This window comes from Callithrix jacchus, chromosome 16 (genome assembly GCF_049354715.1).
Source record: "Callithrix jacchus isolate 240 chromosome 16, calJac240_pri, whole genome shotgun sequence".
Lineage (NCBI taxonomy): Eukaryota > Metazoa > Chordata > Mammalia > Primates > Cebidae > Callithrix > Callithrix jacchus.
Genome location: NC_133517.1, coordinates 46,338,115 through 46,354,874, shown reverse-complemented (window position 1 = coordinate 46,354,874; position 16,760 = coordinate 46,338,115). Strand labels below are relative to the sequence as shown.

The window sequence follows — 16,760 nt, the reverse complement described above, 5'->3', positions numbered from 1 at the left end:
TCTCCAACTGGCCAGTCTCACCCTGTACTTCACATCAGTATTCTACCACTTTCTCCATGACATTGATCTGGTTATGGCTCCTTATGTCTCATGAAATTTGGGGAAGACCCACATACCTGAATTTTCCCCAAAGTTCGTTAGGTGGTTCTGAACCACTACTATGGTTCAAAGTATTAATCGCTGGACTGGGCCAGGGCGGCGTGTGGTGCATGCCGAGCCATAGAGATGCTCAGGCTGTGCCCACAGGATGACCGAGTGGGAGACAGCAGCACCAGTGGTGGCAGAGAGCCCAGGGATCAAGCTCTTTGGGAAGTGGAGCTCCAATGATGTGCAGATCTGTGGCATCTCCCTGCAGGATTACACTGCAGTGAAGGAGCAGTATGCCAACTACCTGCCTCACGGCGCAGAGCAACATGCCACCAATGCTTCCGCAAAGCTCAGTGCCCCATCCTGGAGTGCCTCACTTACTCCATGATGATGCACGGCTGCAACAACCGCAAGAGGTTCATGATCGTGCTCATCGTCAAGCATGCCTTAGGGATCATCCAGCTGCTCACAGGCAACAACCCTCTGCACATCCTGGTGAACGCCATCATCAACAGTGGCCCCCAGGAGGACTCCACGTGCGTTGGGCAAGCTGGGACTGTGAGACGACAGGCTGTGGACGTGTCCCCATTGCACAGCGTGAATCAGGCCATCTGGCCACTGTGCACAGGCGCTTCTGGGGCTGCCTTCCGGGAACATCAAGAACATTGCGGAGTGCCTGGCAGATGAGCTCATCAGTGCTGCCAAGGGCTCCTCTTATTTTCCCGGTTGGGGCCCAATAAACCTGGCTTTTGGGGTGGCCCCACAAAAAAATAAAAAATAAAAAAAGATAGTTAGACTGAAGATGAAGCCAAGTTGAAACTTGCACCCCAGGCTCTTCTGATAGCATCAGGATTTGACTTAGGTTTAAAAGGCAGGCAAGGAAAAATTTCAAAATGGCAAGTGATGGGGCAAGCTTTGCAGAATAGGTAACTGCTGTTCCTTCTGCTGTCCCAAAAGGGTTGAAGGGTGAATTATACATAAACCACTGGGTAAATACCTTGCTTTTACCTAAATACTTCTAGATACTTTCTAGAAATATAAACTAAGGGAAGAAACCATGAGACTGAGGATGCATTCACAAAAGCTGTGTAACATTACAGATGAAGCAGATGGTTACTTCATAATAAAAAACTCAGCTGAAAATGTCTTTCTCTGGAGGAATAGAAGTTTGTGTTTGTAGACTCTGTATAATCATGTTGTAACGGAGCTCATTAAATGTATTCAGATAAACTATGGGTCGAATCATGCTCTAGAAACTGACAACTATGAAAGGCTAAGCCTGCTCAAATAGTTTTTATTGATCTTCCAATTCCACTATAGAAAGATTCCAATATATTGCCAAATTCACTTTTCTGCAAATATCTCATGAATTGCATTTCAAAACTGGGATTGATTGGCTGGGTGCAGTGGCTCACTCCTGTAATCTCAGCACTTTGGGAGGCTGAGGTGGGTGGATCATGAGGTCAGGAGTTCAAGACCAGCCTCACCAACATGGTGAAACCTGGTGTCTACTAAAAAAAAAATACAAAAATTAGCTAGGTGTGGTGGCGGGTGCCTGTAATCCCAGCTACTTGGGAGGCTGAGGCAGAGAATTGCTTGAACCCGGGAAGCAGAGGTTGCAGTGAGCAGAGACCACACCACTGCACTCCAGCCTGGGCAGCAGAGCAAAACTCTGTCTCAAAAAAATAAATGGGGGGGGGGTGATTTTATTTGTCACTGTGGCTCATAGCACATACTGAGTCCTCAGCCAGCTGTGGGAGGATATGGCTAGTTTATTCTTTTCTTTTTTTTTTAGATGGAGTTTCGCTGTTGTTACCCAGACTGGAGTGCAATGGCACGATCTTGGCTCACTGCAACCTCTGCCTTCTGGGTTCAAGCAATTCTCCTGCCTCAGCCTCCCGAGTAGCTGGGACTATAGGCACGCACCACCATGCCCAGCTCATTTTTGTATTTTTAGTAGAGACGAGGTTTCACCTTGTTGTCCAGGATGGTCTCAATCTCTTGACCTCGTGATCCACCCGCCTCGGCCTCCCAAAGTGCTGGGATTATAGGCATGAGCCACCGCGCCCGGCCTTTTCTCTTCTTTTCTTTTTTTAATGGAACAAGAACAGTCCTATTGCAATAAGGATATGACTAGTTTAGATTCCCATCCGAGTTGCATGTGACAGTAGCTGGCATCTTTTCAATAACTGCAGTCATAATTCCCAACATTACTTGGAGAGCAAAGCACAGGAGGAAATAAATCAACTTTTAATGTTAGGATATCACACCCTTTCTAACTTTTTTTGGACATGAATGAGGCAGTAATTGTATAATTAACCTTGAGCTTACCACTTTATAGTCAGATGATTACTTTACAAAGAAGCTCTATCTGGCCAGGCGCGGTGGCTCACACCTATAATCCCAGCACTTTGGGAGGCCGAGACGGGTGGATCACAAGGTCAAGAGATCGAGACCATCCTGGTCAACATGGTGAAACCCTGTCTCTACTAAAAATACAAAAATTAGCTGGGCATGATGGCGCACGCCTGTAGTCTCAGCTACTTGGGAGGCTGAGGCAGGAGAAGTGCTTGAACCCAGGAGACGGAGGTTGCGATAAGCTGAGATTATGCCATTGCACTCCAGCCTGAGTAACAAGAGCGAAACTCTGTCTCAAAAAAAAAAAAAAAATGCTCTATCTGTAACACACAAGTTTATTTAATTTTTTAAAAAAGAGCTTTCTAGACTAGGAAAAAAAAATCTTAAAATAATGATTATTATCTGGGCATGGTGGCTCTCACCTGTAATCTCAGCACTTTGGGAGGCCAAGGTAGGAGGATCACTTGAGCCCAGGAGTTCAAGACCAGCCTAGCCAACATGGTGAAACGTCATCTTATAAGAAAACAAATGAATAAAAATAAGAAAAGATAATTTTGTGTAAGTAATATTTGTGAAAGTTCCTAAATGTAAAATGTTCAAGAGAACATATAATGAAAAATATGCCTAACTCCTACCCTCATGACCTCGGCCATCTAATTCTCTTCCCTGGAGGCAAACACAGTGACGAGTTTTTTTGTTTATTTGTCCAGAGACATTCTATGCATTTACATATACACACACATTCTTTTTTAAAACCCACCTGGTAGCATATCTTACATAATGTTGGCTTTTTTGTCTGTTTTTAAAATAAGATATGCTGTTGTTCCACATTAGTACATAGAGAGGGGCCTAATTTAATTGTTAATAGCTGTGTATAATTCCTTCCTTCCTTCTTTTTTTTTTGAGATGGAGTTTCACTCTTGTTACCCAGGCTGGAGTGCAATGGCGTGATCTCAGCTCACCGCAACCTCCGCCTCCTGGGATCAGGCAATTCTCCTGCCTCAGCCTCCTGAGTAGCTGGGATTACAGGCACGAGCCACCATGCCCAGCTAATTTTTTGTATTTTTAGTAGAGACGGGGTTTCACCATGTTGACCAGGATGGTCTCGATCTCTTGACCTCGTGATCCACCCGCCTTGGCCTCCCAAAGTGCTGGGATTACAGGCTTGAGCCACCGCACCCGGCCTCCTTCTTTCTTTCTCTATTTCTGTCTTTTGCTGTAGAGAAAGAGTTCAACGTGAGGCTAGTTCGAGCGGGAGAACTGGAGTTATCATTTAAATCAGTCTCCCCAAAGGCTCGGAGGTTAGGACTTTTATGGGCAACTTGGTGGGTAGGGGGCTAGGGAATGGCTGCTGCTGATTGGTTGAGGATGAAATCACAGAGGTATGGAAACCTATCCTCATGCACTGAGTCTGCCTTTGGGAGGAGCCACAGGACCAGTTGAGTTATGAGTCATGAGTCCAGCTGGGGTCATTCTGAAAAACATCTCAAAAAAAAAAAATCTTAGGTTCTACAACAGTGATGTTATCTGCAGGAACAATTGGGAAAGTCACAAATCTTGTGACCTCTGGCCACATGACCCCTGAGCAGTAAGAAATTATAGAAATTATGCCTTGTCTGGGTTTAGGGTTCATATTTGTCATCCCAGCACTTTGGGAGGCCAAGGCAGGAGGACTGCTTGAGCCCAGGTGTTTGAGACCAGCCTGGGCAATATAGTGAGATCTCTTTATTGAAAAAAAAAAAGAAAGAAGAAAAGAAGAAAGAAAAACTATTCCCACATCTTAGCAGAGACCAGGCTCCTCCCATTACCCTACTCTTATGACCTTTCATTAGTCCTACAAAGGCAGTCTTCACTTTCTGAAAAAAGAAAGAGTGGGTTAGTTTTAGGGAGGGATTATTATTATCCTTGCTTTCAAGTAAACTACAAACTAAATTCCTCCCAAAGTTAGCAAGGCCTACGCCCAGGAATGACTAAAGACAGCATGGAGGTGAGAAGCCAGGCGGAAGCAACTATGTTAGGTTTCTATTACTGACATAATTTTGCAAAGGTGATTTCAAATCATCCACTGGGCTTCAGCATACCTCAGTCCTGAGGTGTGAACTGCAGAGATGGGAAAATGCTGATGACTGCTCTAGCTTCTCCCTGCATGACAGCAGGCACTGGGTGTAGCTGGGGTAGAAGTTGTCCCCAGAGTAAGAGGAGTGAAACCATTTTGCAGTTGTGTGTATGTGTTCATGGGTACCTGATTTGGGTCCCAAGGTATGTCTAACGAAAACATCAGTGCTATTTTCTACAGCTTTAGCGACTGTAAGACAAATAATGAGCCCTAACATAAGGAGTGAACGTCCTAGCTTCAGGAGTCCTTGTAGAACTGACTATAAGTCTTCCTCCTCTTTTTCTTCTTCTTCTTCCTCTTCTTCTTCTTTTTTTTTGAGATGGAGTTTCGCTGTTGTTACCCAGTCTGGGGTGCAATGGCACGATCTCGGCTCACCGCAACCTCTGCCTTCTGGGTTCAAACCATTCTCCTACCTCAGCTTCCCAAGTAGCTGGGAGTACAGGCATGTACCACCGTGCCCAGCTAATTTTTTGTATTTTTAGTAGAGATGGGGTTTCACCTCGTTGACCAGGACGGTCTCGATCTCTTGACCTTGTGATCCACCTGCCTCGGCCTCCCAAAGTGCTGGGATTATAGGCATGAGCCACCACACCTGGCCCCTCTTCTCCTCCTCCTCCTCCTCCTCCTCCTCCTCCTCCTCCTCCTCCTCCTCCTCCTCCTTCTTCTTCTTTTCATCATCTTCTTCTTTTCTTCTTGTTCTTCTCCTCCTCCTCCTCCTCCTCCTCCTTCTTCTTCTTCTTCTTCTTTATTCTTCTTCTTCTCCTCCTCCTCCTCCTTCTCCTTCTCCTTCTTCTTCTTCCTTCTTTTCTTCTCCTTCTTCTTGAGACAGGGGCTCACTCTGTTGCTGAGGTGGGAATGCACTGGCATAATCGTGGCTCACTGTAGCCTTGACTTTCTGGGCTAAAGGGATCTTCAGCCTCTGAATAGCTGAGACTACAGGCGTATGCCACTAAGTCCAGCTAAGTCTTCGAATTTTTGTAGAGACGAGGGTCTCCCTATGTTGCCTACGCTTGTCTTGAACTCCTAGGCTCAAGCAATCCTCCTGCCTCAGCTTCCCCAAGTGCTGAGATTATAGGAGTGAGCCACTGTGCCCAGCTTGACCTGAAGTCTTAAGGGATCCAGATAAATGACCCTGAGAACTAATTAGATGTGGAGTCATCAGCAGAGACTCAAAATCAATGCACAAAGCCAAAATCTAATAACGGGTAGACTATATTTTTCCTAAAACATATACTTTTTTCTCTTCAGTTCTCCATGTTTAATCAAAGGCAAATCATAATAGGACCAATACATTTGCAAAATAAATTTCAGTCTTACTATACTTGGCCTAATTATTTGTATAAAGTGCAACAAGAATAATTATTTGCCATTTAGGCACTTTTTAAAAAAATTGACTTTGCTGAAACTCTTTTATAAGAAATCTCAAATTAGACCTCTTAAAAGCCTTTTGAGGCTGGGCACGGTGGCTCAAACCTGTAATCCCAGCACTTTGGGAGGCCGAGGCAGGTGGATCACGAGACCATCCTGGTCAACACGGTGAAACGCCGTCTCTACTAAACATACAAAAAATTAGCTGGGTATGGTGGCGCGTGCCTGTAATCCCAGCTACTCAGGAGGCTGAGGCAGGAGAATTGCCTGAACCCAGGAGGCGGAGGTTGCGGTGAGCTGAGATCACGCCATTGCACTCCAGCCTGGGTAACAAGAGCGAAACTCCGTCTCAAAAAAAAAAAAAAAAAAAAAAAAAAAGCCTCTTGAGCTGAGCTAAGGATTTATTTGTGTCTGTAGATACCTGTATGAATTGAGTGTATTCCTCTTCTCAAGGTCTCAGAGTAGCTTGGTCCTCCTGGGCCTGTCAGAAGGTGACATTCTTCATTTACCACAGATCAGAAACCCACTACAAAACACGGTACAAGGCCAGTTTTCCCAAAAGGCTTTTACTATCTCTATGGGCCAACTTCAGCTCCTCCAGGCAGTCTGAAAACATGTCATTCTAGTCAAAACCCTGGTGAAATATAACCACAGTCTCCAATTGTGTCCTGTTACAAAAGAAAACTGATTCTTTTCTTCCCCCCATGGGACTCTGCTTGATAAGGAAAACTGATTCTATTGAATTTATGCAAATAACTATGTTGCTATAAGTTAAGAATATGCAGAGTTTCCAAATTCTGGAGAGATTCAGTAGAGAGAAATACACTCGAGATTTTGCCCACAGGAGTACATTTTACTCAGTAGTTAAAAGCTGGCCAGGCGCAGTGTCTCATGCCCGTAATCCTAGCACTTTGGGAGGCTGGGGTAGACAGATCACCTGAGGTCAGGAGTTTGAGATCAGCCTGGCCAACATGGTGAAACCCTGTCTCTACTAAAAATACAAGAATTAACCGGTGTGGTGGTGGGGGCTTGTAGTCCCAGCTATTCAGGAGGCTGAGGCAAGGGAATCACTTGAACCTGGGAGGCAGACACTGCAGTGAGCTGAGATCGCACCATGACTACATTCCAGCCTGGGTGTCAAAGTGAGACTCCATTTCACAAAAAAAAGAAAAAAGAAATTAAAAATTGTTAAAAGCTGCAAATAGTTCAAAAGAAAAGTTCTTGTGACTTTGAAAAATAAAACAAAAATAATCGGTGGGTTGGGTATCTAATAACAGGTATTAACTAACTGGGCATCAAAGAATAGGTAGAAAAGTAGATTCCTTCAGTCTCTTATTAGTTCAGTTCATGCAATTAACTTCTGTTCTGCTTGTTATTCATGAACACATCCCCTCCATAAGAGTCCTGGAAATTTTGTTTTTTGTTTTGTTTTTCTATTCTAGTAACACAATTTCCAAAGTTATCAAGAACCTGTGTCTGGGTGCAATGGCTCATGCCTGCAATCCCAGCACTTTGGGAGGCTGAGACTGGAGGATTACTTGAGCTCAGGAGTTCAAGAGCAGCCTGGGCAGCATGGCAAAACCCTTTCTTTACAAAAAAAACACCACACAAAAAATTAGCCAGGCATGGTGGCATGTGCCTGGGAGATTGGGGCTGCAGTGAGTCAAGATCGCACCACTGCACTCCAGGCTGGGCGACAGAGTGAGACCCTGTCTTAAACAAAAACAAAAATGAGGCCAAAAATCTGCATTCAAGAGCACCTGTCAAAGTCCTGTAGCTGATTACAAAACCACCTTTTTAAAAAGGATCAGGCTGGGCGTGGTGGCTCACGCTTGTAATCCCAGCACTTTGGGAGGCCAAGGCCAGTGGATCACCTGAGGTCAGGAGTTTGAGACCAGCCTGGCCAACATGGTGAAACCCAGTCTCTACTAAAAGTACAGAAATTATCTGGGCATGGTGGCACACAACTATAACCCAGCTATTGGGAGGGCTGAGGTACAAGAATCACTCAAACCTGGGAAGTGGAGGTTGTAGTGAGCCAAAATCATGCTCACTGTATTGAAGTAAAATATTTGGTGATACCATAAGTCTCAGAATGGCCAGGGTTAAGAACACAATTGACAAAGAAGTTTGGTTATTTTTGTGACATACAACATTTACCATTACAATTATAATTATTACTGATAACATATGCTAAGTCATATCGGAATTAGTAAAGTTTTGTCCAATTCTGGAACATACACCAATAACACATTCATGCAAATACAGCCAAAAGAAAGCCAAACAGGCTGGGCGAGGTGGCTCACGCCTGTCATCCCAGCACTTTGAGAAGCCAAGGTGGGAGGATCACCTGAGCTCAGAAGTTCAAGACCAGCCTGGCCAACATGGTGAAACCCTGTCGCTACTAAGAATACAAAAATTAGCTGGGCGTGGTGGTGGATGCCTGCTATCCCATTTAATCGGGAGGCTGAGGCAGGAGAATTGCTTGAACTCTGGAAGCAGATGTTGCGGTGAGCTGAAATTGTGCCACTGCACTCCAGCCTGGGCTACAGAGTGAGACTTGGTCTCAAAAAAAAAAAAAAGAAAAGAAGCCAAATACCATTTCCTACTTGACAGTGCTTCCTATATAATTTATATTTTTTGATAATTGTATGGTTTTTAAAATGTAGACAACTCTTGATCATTTGTACCAATGAACTTGAAGATGATAAAATGGTGTGATGCTCAATAATCCTTTATACTTGATCTTCCTTATCAAATTTGTAACAAAAAGCCAAATACTAAAGCCATACTGGATGGTGTATTTCGGGAAGAAAGGGAAAACTGCTCACCTGCTGCATTCCTGCACTCTCCTTTGTGCTGGGAATGAACATCGTCATCTTGCCATAGAGCTGTCTTCTTTGCAGACACCTTATAATTGCTCAGCTGGTCTAGGGTTCAGGGAAAGAAAGCCTCTGTATAGAAGTCAAGTTTCAGAGCTGGGCGTGGTAGTTCATGCTTGCAATCCCAGCACTTTGGGAGGCCAAGGTGGGCAGATCACCTGAGGTTGGGAGTTTGAGACCAGCCTGACTAACAGGAATAAATCCCATCTCTACCAAAACTACAAAATTAGCCAGGCATGGTGGCACATGCCTGTAATCCCAGCTACTCAGAAGGCTGAGGCAGGAGAATGGCTTGAATCTGGGAGGTAGAGGTTGCGGTGAGCCGAGATCTCTCCATTGCACTCCAGCCTGGGCAACAAGAGCGAAACTCTGTCTCAAATAAAAAAAAAAAAAAAGAAGAAGAAGAAGAAGAAGTGAATTTCAGCAGTGGTTTGCCAAGTCCTGAGATCAGAATTTCGTTTTGGAGATGAATATAAAAGCAACTAAAGGTCAAGGAAAAGGTTTCTCCTGCGATAAGGAACTTAAGACCTTTGCTTTATAACTGGAGATGGCACTCCCCTCTAGAGTTAGGGAGAAGAATGTTGCATTCATTCTTTTTTCCTGGCCAGTCTCTTTTTTGATTCTCCTGGCATGGTCCAACAGATGCATGAGGTTTCCCCGGGGTCTGGCCCACTCCCAGTCCAGAGGCTGGTTTACAGCGGCCTGCCTCATTCTGCCATTTTCACTCCTTTCTTTCTATAATTTTAACGTGCCAAATAAACCAAGTGTCTCTTTTGGACCCCAGGGGACTTAGTATCCAAATCCTTAATGAATTCAACAGGACTGAATTTAAAACCTGAAATTTTGATTTTTTGGAAGGTTTGTTAAATATCAAAGATTTCACACACTTGATATGGCAAAAGGATCACAGGTCATTCATCTAGCTAAAGTGGTAACTCAACAAATTTTTAAAGGGAAAAACCTTTACTCTGATAGTGAGGCGACTCAGCTTTTCAAACAAAACCCAAGAAAGACAACATGAGGCCAGCTGAATTTGCCTCTTCTCTCTCCCTTCTTTTTCCTTTTTTCTTGCCATTTACTCAGAAGGCAAACAAAAATTTTTCAGTATCTCTCAATATTGCATGAAAGTCCTGTTCAAAAGAGAAAACAAAAGTTTTCCTTTGTATTAATGTACTATTAATGTTGAACTCAATTTTTAATAAAACCTTATAAACAAATCATTTAATTAATTAATTAATTAATTAATTTTTTGAGACAATCTCACTTTGTCACCCAGGCTGGAGTGGAGTGGTATGATCTCAGCTCACTGCAGCCTCCACCTCCTGGGTTCAAGTGAGTCTCCTACCTCGGCCTCCCGAGTAGCTGGGATTACAGGCATGTGCCACCACGCCTGGCTAATTTTGTATTTTTAGTAGAGACAGGGGTCTCCATGTTGGTCAGGCTTGTCTCAAACTCCCAATCTCAGATGATCCGCCTGCCTCGCCCTCCCAAACTGCTGGGATTATAGGCATGAGCTACTGCGCCCGGCCTGCTAATATTCTTTAACCTGAATTCTCCACTACAATTAACTGACCTACTGGGGCTCTTGAACAGAGTTCTAATCCCTGCTCTGTCATTAACTTGCTGTCTGACAAATGATCTCTTCCTTTTGGCTCTGGGTCTGCTCACTCACAAATTAGGGATGGTACTGGGATGAGACGGGGTGGACCCCTCTCCTAGGTCCTTTTCAGATCTAACATTCTGTCAATCTGTGACCAGATGAGGTCGAAGGGCCTTCCTTTCCAACTCTACACTTTGATCAGCAATTTACATTTTCATGGGTTTGGTCTTGTTTCTCCAATTGTTCTTGAGCTTATTAAAGACAAGTCTATCTCTTTGTATTCCCTCAAGAATATCCTGCTGGAATTATGACCCCAAAAATGTATGCTGATTTTCTGGGTTATTATTTAATTGCCTTAATAATTAATAATGCTATGCCTTAATAATTTCTCTATTCTTATTATCTGAAATAGGTCGATTAACCCAGTTTCTTTTAGGACAAGGAATAGGAATTGCAATGCTTGTGCTGAATTTCGAACAATTGGGAACATTTGGGAGGCTGAGGCAGGCAGATTGCTTGAGTCTAGGAGTTCAATACCAGACTGGGCAACATGGCAAAATCCCGTGTCTACAATACAAAAAAATTAGCTGGGCTTGGAGGTGCACACCGGTGGTCCCACTACTCAAGAAGCTGAATTGGGAGGATCGTGTAAACCTGGAGTTGAGGCCACAGTGAGCTATGATCATACCACTGCACTCCAGCCTGAGTGACAGAATGAAACCCTGTCTCAAAAGAAAAAAAAGAACAATTGGGAACAATTCTTGATCTTAGCATTAGGTCCTTAACAATATATCTTTTTTTTTTTTTTGAGACGGAGTTTTGCTCTTGTTACCCAAGCTGGAGTGCAATGGCGCAATCTCGGCTCACCAAAACCTCCGCCTCCTGGGTTCAGGCAATTCTCCTGCCTCAGCCTCCTGAGTAGCTGGGAATACAGGCACGCGCCACCATGCTCAGCTAATTTTTTTGTAATTTTAATAGAGACGGGGTTTCACCATGTTGACCAGGATGGTCTCGATCTCTTGACCTTGTGATCCACCCGCCTCAGCCTCTCAAAGTGCTGGGATTATAGGCGTGAGCCACCGTGCCCAGCCTAACAATATATCAAATTTATGCAATCTATATATTGCTGACATACATATAAATACTATTAGTGACTTGAAGAATAAACGTATTCTTCTTTTTTTAAATCAAAAACAATGTCTTGTCCATGCAGAAAAGATGAAAATGGTTACTTCCTCTCAATTTACAATGTCTCAATATTATTTTATCCCATGCATATAACAGCTTGTATTGTTATGAGACTATTGCAGCAAAAAAATGGGAAGAAGCTCAATATTTTCTAAAACGGAACTCATCATCTCCCCAAATTTTTACACTCTTCAGTGTCCTCCATTTTATTTTATTTATTTTTTGAGACGTAGTCTTACTCTGTCACCCAGGCTGGAATGCAGTGGCGTGATCTTGGCTCACTGCAACCTCCGCCTCCCAGGCTCAAGCGATTCTCCTGCCTCAGCCTCCTGAGTAGCTGGGATCACAGGTGCCTGCCACCTCACCCAGCCTGTCCTCCATTTTAGTAAAGGGCACCACCATCCCCTCAGTTGCTCAAGCCAGAAAACTAGGTGTCATTGTTGACATTTCCTAGACTATTTGATGACTTCCTTTTCCTTACTCTGCCTCCTCCCCGTTAATTAATCACCAAGTCTTTTCCATTCTATCCCCTAAATACATCTTCAACCTATTTGCCTCCCTGTATCACCATTACCATATCAAGTGCAAGCTATCATCATCTCTCAAGCAGACTGCTGTGAAAACTTCTTACCCTCCCACCAAAGCACATTAGATTGTGTTGATTCGCTCCTTACACTCTTTTTTTTTTTTTTTTGAGATAGAGTTTTGCTCTTGTGGCCCAGTCTGGAATGCGGTGGCATGATCTCCGCTCACTGCAACCTCCACCTCCTGGGATCAAGTGATTTTCATGTCTCAGACTCCCAAGTAGCTAGGATTACAGGTGCCCGCCACCACGCCCAGTGAATTTTTATCTTTTTTTAATTTTTTTTTTTAATAGACATGGGGTTTCTCTGTATTGGTCAGGCTGGTCTTGAACTCCCAACCTCAAGTGATTCACCCATCTCAGCCTCCTAAAATGCTGGGATTACACGCGTGAGCCACCACGCCCAGCCATTTTTGTCTTTTTACTAGGGACCACATTTCACCGTGTTGGCCAGGCTGGTCTAGAACTCCTGACCTCAGGTGATCCACCTTGCCTCGGCCTCCAAAAGTGCTAAAATTACAGGTGTGAGCCACGGCCCCCAATCTCTCCTTACACTCTTTAAAAGTTTTCCATTGCCTTTAGGATAAAAACCCAAATCCTTAAGACCTATGAGATGCTCTGTATTCTTCCCTCTGCCTAGTTGTTGGGTTCAACATATCTCATTTCATCCCTCATTCTTTCTGCTCCAAAAACTGGCTGGCCTCTCAGTTCTTTCCAATAAGTAGTCACTCTTCTTCCGTCTTGGAATTTTGCCTGGAATATATTAGCTTAATTTTCAGGCCCTCTATTGCCATCCCCTATAATCTCCCATACCCCCCTCACCAACTTGAACATAGATCAGTTATTCGTTTATTTTGAGTCTCATTTCTGTCAATTAGGCTGGAGTGCAGTGGTACAATCTTGGCTGACTGCAACTTCCGCCTCCTGGGTTCAAGCGAGTCTCCTGCCTCTGCCTGCTGAGTAGCTGGGACTACAAGTACACACCACCATGCTGGGCTAATTTTTGTATTTTTTAGTAGGGATGGGGTTTCACTATGTTGGCCAGGGTGATCTCGAACTCCTGACCTCAAGTGATCCACTTCCCTCAGCCTCCCAAACTGCGGAGATTAAAGGCATGAGCCACCGCCTCTGACCAGTTAAATTATTCTTTAGGGTTTACCTTAAATATCACCTAGTCAAAGAACTTCTGTGAACTCTCACCCACAGTTTGTACTCCTTCTCAGCTTTATAAGTTATATTTGTATAACTCTTCAACTTTCCAGCTGCTAATCTGTATGCCCCATAAGGGCAATGAGCTTACTGTGCTTGACACACAATGGGCATAGAATAAATAATTGGTGAAACCACAGTTAATTTTTCAGAAATCCTTTACTTCCAGCTATTAACACATTTAACATTTATTTACGACAATAGATCTGAATAATTATTTTCACTAATTAGGTTGCATTAATTGCAAGTGTGATGATTCTTTTTTAATTTTCAAGATTAATTTTTTTTTTTTTTAGGGATGGGACTTTGCTGTGTTGAGCAGGCTGGTCTTAAACTTCTGGTCTCAAGTGGTCCTCCTGCCTCAGCCTCTCAAAGTGCTGGGATTACAGGTATGAGCCACTGAACCCCACCTGATTTTTTTTTAACTTTTGACCAATAAGGCAAATTATTTGAAGGTTTAAAAATTTTGTATTGCCAGGCGGGGTGGCTGACACCTGTAATCCCAGCACTTTGGGAGGCCAAGGCGGGTGGATCACGAGGTCAAGAGATCGAGACCATCCTGGTCAACATGGTGAAACCCCATCTTTACTAAAAATACAAAAAATTAGCTGAGCATGGTGGCGTGTGCCTGTAATCCCAGCTACTCAGGAGGCCGAGGCAGGAGAATTGCCTGAACCCAGGAGGCGGAGATTGTGGAGAGCCGAGATCGCGCCATTGCACTCCAGCCTGGGTAACAAGCGCGAAACTCCGTCTCAAAAAAAAAAAATTTGTATTTTTTCCCCTAGACTTTCCATCTTAATATGGAGACGGTAAGAAAAACCTTCTACTTTGAGCACCATGATTTAATTAATAATATAGCTGCCATTGATTAGGTACTTGCTATTTTCCAGAGATAGTTCTCAGTGCACAGTGTGCCAGTGTGTGTTAGTTAATTTAAAACAAGTTTATGGGCTGGGTGCTATGGCTCATGCCTGTATCCCAGCACTTTGGGAGGCCAAGGTCGGTGGACAATCTGAGGTCAGAAGTTCAAGACCAGCCTGACCAACATGGTGAAACCCCATCTCTACTAAAAATACAAAACTTAGCCGGGCATGGTGGTGAGCACCTGTAATCCCAGCTACTCAGGAGGCTGAGGCAGGACCCGGGAGGTAAAGGTTGCAGTGAACTGAGACTGTGCCATTGCACTCCAGCCTGGGTGACAGAGCATGACTCCATCTAAATAAATAAATAAGGTTATGAAGTAGTTATTATTTTTACCTTTGCATTCGAGTGTAATTTTATCACTTTGTTCATTGCTCCGAGAGCAACATGAAGGAGGCGTCTGTCTGTTGCTGACACACCTCTTCATTAGGTCATATTTTACAGTTAGTTACACTAGATTCTGAGAATGACAGGGACTTTTTCCTGGCTTACTCAGGCAGCTCTCAGGCCTCACTGCCAGAGGATTGTCTCCTGTCATCTGCCACCTCTTGCATCATAGCTTCTTCTCTGGTGGCTTTGGCTCCATCGTATTTCATGACTGCCAGAGGAATTTATCTGGTCATGCATTCCGCTTGATGTCACAGGAGCCAGTTCCTGTGATTTATTTGAATGCTGTCGTTCTCCTAAAGGTGTTCAGAAAGGAGAGTACTGCAGGTGACCTACACTCAGCTCCTATCCTGAGTCTCCTGTGGACATAAGGATGGGAAGCAGTGACTGTCAGGGGAGCTGGACAAGACCTTGAAGTTGAGGGCACAGGTTCTGGAGCCAAACAGATTGGCTTCAAATTCAGCCTTCAGACACAGTGCTGGGGTAAGGCAGAAAGGAGGAGAACTGTGCAGGCTGGAAGGCTCATGAACAGCCACATGGAAGAGGGAAGAACCTACCTTTTTTTTTGGAGATGGAGTCTCACTCTGTTGCCCAGGCTGGAGTGCAGTGGTCTGATCTTGGCTCACTGCAACTTCCGCCTTCTGGGTTCAAGCAATTTTCCTGCCTCAGCCTCCTGAGTAGCTGGGATTACAAGTGTGCACCACCACACCCAGCTAATTTTTGTATTTTCAGTAGAGATGGGGTTTTACCATGTTGGTCAGGCTGCTCTCGAACTCCTGACCTCGTGATTCACTTGCCTTGGACTCTCAAAGTGCTGGGATTACAGGTATGAGCCACCGCACCTGGCCTGAACCTACCTTTTAGGATGATAAAATTTGGACAAACAGAAGGGAGCGAAAAGGTATTCTAGGCTGGAGACAGCAGCATGCACCAAGGTGTAGAGTTAGGAATGAGCGTAGAAGAAGATTAAAAAAGTCAATAGTGACTCTAAGATGCAATATTTTTTGGGTGGGAAATGAGAAATTGGAAGATGAATTGACTTGAGGAGCAGTGGAGAGTTTAGTTTTGGACTCATGAATTAACACTTTCTATGGAATGTCCAAGCAGAGCTGTTCAGAGAATAGTCAGAGTTGCAGACAAGATTTACATTGAGGAAAGGGGGCCAGAGCTGGAAAGGTATATACAGTAGGTATGAGAAAGAGTTGCACCTTAATGTAAAGGCTTAGAGAAAAGAAAAGAGGCAACATGTTTGTTAAAGTTGTGTTTAACAAACAGAATAAACGAAGGAAAAAATGGAAGGAAGAAAGAAGAAAAGGAGGAGAGAGAAAAAGAGACAGCTGGGGCCAGGCGCTATGGCTCATGCCTGTAATCCCAGCACTTTGGGAGGCTGAGGTGGGAGGATCACGAGATCAGGAGTTCAAGACTAGCCTGACCAACATGGTGAAACCCCATCTCTACTAAAAATACAAAAATTAGCTGGGCGTGGTGGTGCACGCCTGTAATCCCAGCTATTCAGGAGACTGAGGCAGGAGAATCACTTGAATCTGGGAGGCAGAAGTTGCAGTGAGCTGAAGTTGCACCACTGCCCTCCAACCTGGGTGACAGAGTGAGACACCATCTCAAAAAAAAGAAAGAAAGAGAGAGAGAGGAAGGAAGGAAGGAAGGAAGGAAGGAAGGAAGGAAGGAAGGAAGGAAGGAAGGAAGGAAGGAAAGAAAGAAACGGTTGTATGTGTCAATGAAGAGAGAAAAGAATAAAATTGTGGCCATGCGACATTATGGACATTATGGAAGCCGAGGGAGGAGAGAGTTCAAAGAAAGGAAGAGCTGTCATCGCATCCAATAGCTGTATATTAAGATGTATATTTCTAGTTGGAAGACATCCAATTAAAGATAGTCCAAAAGTAGCATTCGGACATGGAGACGGCTGTTATACAATAACCTTTTCAAAAATTTGGATGTAAGACAAAAATGCCCATTATCAGGACTATTGTTTCACATTGATTTGAAACTTGTAATCCAATGCATAAGTACAAGATAAAAAGGTATAATTATTGAAAATAA

At 44.0% G+C, this 16,760-nt stretch overlaps 1 non-coding gene and 1 pseudogene across 1 annotated transcript; one reads left to right on the top strand and one right to left on the bottom strand.

Moving 5' to 3' along the window:
* Positions 1-247: 247 nt before the first annotated feature.
* Positions 248-868, top strand: LOC100392135 (small ribosomal subunit protein uS7 pseudogene; annotated as a pseudogene).
* A 10,737-nt stretch (positions 869-11,605) lies between these two features.
* On the bottom strand, positions 11,606-11,736 carry LOC118148697 (small nucleolar RNA SNORA20). The gene has a single exon (XR_004735613.1). It is a non-coding gene; the product is annotated as a small nucleolar RNA SNORA20 (small nucleolar RNA).
* Between the last annotated feature and the right edge of the window lie 5,024 nt (positions 11,737-16,760).